This window comes from Anneissia japonica, unplaced genomic scaffold, assembly GCF_011630105.1.
Source record: "Anneissia japonica isolate Jap-2015-1 unplaced genomic scaffold, ASM1163010v1 scaffold64673_len12470_cov166, whole genome shotgun sequence".
NCBI classification, from domain to species: Eukaryota; Metazoa; Echinodermata; class Crinoidea; order Comatulida; family Comatulidae; genus Anneissia; species Anneissia japonica.
In genome coordinates, this window is record NW_022734682.1 from 7,045 (window position 1) to 12,644 (window position 5,600).

Sequence of the window (5,600 nt, forward strand, 5' to 3'; positions counted from 1 at the left end):
TGTTCTGAATAAAATCGATCAACTGCAATAGTTCTAGACAAGTCCTTGTAGCTTTTGAAAAGCGATGACCAGCTATTGTTTAATCCTTTGTCATGATTGTCTTATAGATAATTCAAACAGTGACGTCATGTTGAACGTGACTGAACTTGTAAGAATGGATTTTTCAAAGCCCATCTTTCCCTTCTATTCTATTTTTTCTTTTTAGACCATCTGTCATTTTAAATTTGTTAACCTATATTGGAATTTTAGGAATAAAGTTTCTTACGTAATAAATGTTGTCACAGCATCACTGGCTCCAAGGTGAAGGTAAACAGAGCTGTATGCTGGTTCTTTTTCTGCTTTTTAGTTGGTTGTGGACCATTTGATTCTTTATGTATATTCGGATTGTTTTGTTTTAACCCCAATTAAACATGACAACAACCTAATTTAAAATGCCCTAGCAAATTTCATAACCCTAACTTTGACTTTACCTATAATGTAAGTAGGCCTATTATGTTCTTATAAAATCGATCAACTGCAATGAATCTTGGACAACTAGGTCTTTGTAACTTTTAGAACAAAAGAGGACCAGATAATCAGATTCCTTTTGTCACAATTGCCTTATAGATAATTCAAACAGTGACGTTATGTTGAACGTGTCTGAAATTGTAGGATGGATTTTTCTTTCAGTGGCGCATTTTTACCTTCTAAGTTTTTCTTTGTAGACCGATCTACTATTTTAGATTTGTTAACCTATATTGGAATTACTGTATGGGATATTGTTGCTTATGTAAATAACAGTTGTCCCCAGGATGCTGATATCAGAGATATATGTTCTTATTCTGAATTTTAGTTGATGTGGGCAATTTGATTCTTTCAGTTCAGATTTTTTGTATATGATACAAAATTCATTATGCAGGATATTTAGACGAGTAACAGTATATATTTTTTTAACATGGTTTATTTAACGCTGGTATTGGGTGCCTAATAAAAGTTACAACAGATCTAGTACTTTGTTGTAGTACTTTCGTTATTTCATTTTATTCATTTATTGTTTTACTTTCGTTTATCAGGCCAATATAGTGCCGTCATATTGAACGAGTCTAAAATTTGTTTTTCTAAGAACTGTTTTTTGGTGGTAGCTTTCTTCCTTATTTTTTTTTTATTTCTCGTAGTACGTGAGGATTTGGTATTAGTAAATCAAAAACTACTAATTTTTCAAACCATTTTTGATGTTATTTATCTATCTGCTTTCTATTTTTGATTAATTTTTATGTTTTTTTTTCTTTCTGTTTTTTTTTTATTCGTACATAAATGGTTTATTTAAAACAACGTTTTTGATTTGATTTATCGTTCAGATGTCTCTGAATTTCTTATACAGTTATTTAAAAAACTACATTTACAAGATTGATATTTTACTTATTTTTTTTCTCTTTATTTTGTTAATGCAGAGGGTTTTTAAACATTTTTACTACATGATGGCAACTCGTACCGTATTACTTGAACATGTGATAACTGCCGTATGGTGAAGCAGTCTTGTTGCTTTTTATTTTGGTTGTACATTAATGTATTTTCTTTTTGTAGAAAGATTATTGGTATAGTTTTTACTTTGTCTCTCATTTATGAGTAGTAGTAGTAGTTGTAACAATTTGGAGTGCACTTGATATGGATGTTTTTCGATTTCAAATAACGAAATTGTATGACCATTATGACCAACGTTTACAGTATATTGACGTTTTCTGATTTCGTATTTGATTGAGTCTATTATTAAAACGAATAGCAATACAAATCAACCAAAGAGAATGTATAACAAAATCGAAAGATTCCAACATAAATTAAACTTTGGTTTTGCAGAAATTGAATATTGTAGAGGATCTACCTAGACCTAGACGGTTAACAGGCGTTAAATCGCCTTCAACCGAAAACTTCTGTTATCTGTTATCTTTTGTACGTGTGTTTTGTGTATTTTGCCCATTCAATGAGGCAATGGAGTTATTTTGTAAAACCAATTAAAGAAAGACCATTGGTTGAAACTTGGTGATAAACTTTTAATGGGTGTGTATCGCCGTTAGCGTATGTAGTTCAACATATTTTTGCTCAACTCTCCTTAAACTGTTCGGTTGCTTCTTCTATCTGTAAACATTCCTTAACTGTGTACCTAAATTCACATATCCAAAAGTTTCCGACCAAGCATTAACACATTGGTCATGAAATGTCTGAAAAGTCAGCTTGATTATAGCCTGTAGTTAAAAACAAGGTTGACCCTAAGCAGTTCGCATATACAGAGCGCATCGTACATTGTATTATAACGTGAAAGGCTATTGAAACGGTTCTATTGTATTAGATACCTGTTTACCGTTACAACTGTGCCTCCTAACATAATGCTGAAATATAGTAGTCCGTTTGCTTTCAAATGAAATATATCTGGTTGATATGATAGAATCGTACATAAAACAAAGATGTTGATTACCGATGCCTTACACGCGTCGTCCAATGCGTTGCAATATCAATACGTTGTATTCTTTTAGATGGTACGGTACCGTAGGAAATGAAGGTGTTCTTATTAGCATTTCTTTATATTTGTTTCAGTTTAGTTAGCTCTTTTAGGCCCATATATGGTTGAACCAAGCATGAAAAACATATGTATCTTGATGGTGTAACAAGCCTGTTGTTATTGATATTAACCAACCTAATCTTGAATATCAGCAAGAAATTGTATTTGATACTACGTTTTATTATTTGTTTTGTTCTTTTATTTTTTTTTAAATTATTAGTATAAACAATTTTGTACGAATAACGTAACGTTAAACTATTGTTTATTACCAAACAATATGACCATAGAAACTGAAAGTATTACTCAAACCACATCTTTCTTAGCGTAAAAATATATTTATTGCAACAATAAAAAAGAAAAAAATATAGATGTTTCAAATATTGATAGTAGTACAAAATAAGTAAATACAAAATACACACGTTTGTGATTGATAACAATTTTTTTATTTTTATCCAACAAACAATCTTTTACAGTAGCTTGTGAAAAGCAACAATGCAGTACAATATTTACAAAATATAAAGTGATGCAGGTTTGAAGTTGAAATCGACAGCGGCATAGTATTTTCTACAATAACCTTTCTGAATTTGTATGGATATAGCAAAATGTTGCAAACGATTCTTAATACATTTAGCAAATATTCTTTGCAATTGTACTAGTACTAATAATTAAAAATTATAATATACAAAATATTCATAATAAAAAATAAAACGTTTGTCATCAGAATACAAACATAACTATTAATTATACCTCCATCAATGCGTACCTATATGGGTTAGTAAATTGTTAATTAGAAACTAATAACCGTAAGGAACAGTGTCATAATTGTCTATAGGCACCCGTTTTGTGTATACAACTTGATACATTTTTTTCTCTTCTCGTGTTTCGATATTCATGTTTTTCTTTTTCCTTACAATCTTGTAGGGGTCTGTGACTTGTATTTTCTTTGGCCCTTCATCCTGAACCATTTTTAACATGCTTCCAATGTTGACTAAAAATTCGTTACGATAATTTAGTCTAATTCCCCGAACTTTACAATTAGTTAAATTTCCATTCCTATCTGGCTTGGCTAATTTGTAAGAATAATTTTTTGGTCCCCAGACACAAATGTGACGATGTGGTTGTTTGATTCCAATTCATCCGTTAGTTCTCCCAAATAATCCCCAATGTGCGGTTCCCATTGTCCTTCTCGGCTTACGTATATCACACTGTCGGTATCGTAGTACAATACACGTCTTTCAAGCTGTTCTAAGAGTTCGTGTAATTTAAGAAGCGCCTGCGCAGATGTATAGGCCGCTATGATTACATTTGTACGACCAGATGGTTCTACAAAGTCTTTGGTTTGTTGCCACTGTACTTCTACCATCTGATCATTTATCAAGTTTACATTATGCACCTCAGTGTCATCACGAGTCATCATTTCGAAATATTCCTCTGGGTCGTCGATATACGTGGTTTTAGTCATGTTTTGGCGTTGTCCAAATTTCCCCCAAAATGAATTTAACATAAGCTTGGCCAAAGCACGTAAACCAAGGTTCTTTTTATTATGCGGATTTAGCATAATTCCTTCTTTTTCAAAGTACAATTGTACATATGTATCTCGTTGGTCTTTGGTCTTACACCAGCTGGGCCAATCGCTGGCTTCTTGTTTTAACTTGAGGAAGGCATTAATGTAAGCTGTGAACAGTCCACCATCCTTATGTTGATGTGTTTTCAAAATGCCAAACCTCAAATATTTGCAATATTCTATAGCCTTTGTTTAAAGCTTTGATTAACTCAAGAGGTACCCATGTACCCTCAAGCGCACGATCATCATCGCTGTGTTCACATGGAGATTGAACGAGCGACTCGCAACATTTGGAACAGAGAGGAAACATTAAACGACCAGATGCTCTGTAAGGTAAAACTGGGTGGTAAAGCCCCCTAGGAGGAAGCACTTTACATTTGATAAGACTTCCATACTCGGTAATATCTTTAAAATTTTCTGTTATTATTATAGGATGTCCTATTGGATATATTCCAACCTTGTTAACAAAGGGGTATAAACTTGTGAAATCAACATACTTGATCGTTTCGTTGGGCTGAACCGAATAGTAAAGTTTAGCAGCATTTGTCCTACCACCAAAGAAAGCATCACGAGGGACAAGTGGTGATGGAATGGTCAATGTTTTTATGAAATCGGCCATCTCATTGTTTTGTTTGATCTCTTTGTCAAATTCGCATTCCCACTGCTCGATATACTTATACCCTAGGTCTGTGATATACCGTCGTTTATCAATAGTCTTTTGGTACAGCTCTTCCATAGTGAAACCGTTCAGGGGGTGTTTTGTTTCACGTTCCATACACGTGTGTCCATGGTGCAGACAGCCGTGAAACTCAAGTACTATTTTCTCTCCGTTTGCTTGGATATATCCATCGGCTTTTATTTACCAATACGTTTTTCACCCTGATTGGCAGCATGTTGAATATATTGTCCATTTTTATGAGACATCCACTTCAGCCATTGAAGAGCTTTGATAGTTGTCTATCATTCGAAGTGTAACCCAAGGGATGAATGATTCCAATAGTGTCCTGTGGTAAGTATTTGGTGCGGTACACCAAGTTGAATGCCGACGCAATCGTAATACATTTTTGAAAGGGGTCTATTCCAGGACTACATTCATCCTCGGTCATTTCCATAAAAAGAGATCTAAATTTCAAGCAACATCTACGAAGTATATCAACATCCGATCGGCAATACCTTATAAGTTCCGATTTACAGTTAAACACATCGTTACTGTGTGCATCGTACCACTCAACAAATTTCTTTCTCTCCGTGGTTGAAATTCCGTCTGGGTTGTAATAACGCATATCTGGCAAATGGGGAAGGACAACCTCTTGATTAGCCTTTGTATTAAAAAGATGGGGAAAATACCCTTTTGCTAACTCATTAAGGCCAAATGCCCCTGGAAGTTTAGACAGAGCCATAGGAAGGAAGTTTAATGAGTCTATGAATTTCATGTCTGTAGCTGCTACATTAATACTCATAACTTTGGCTCCATTGTAGATTACCTCTGGTAGAATTGCATTG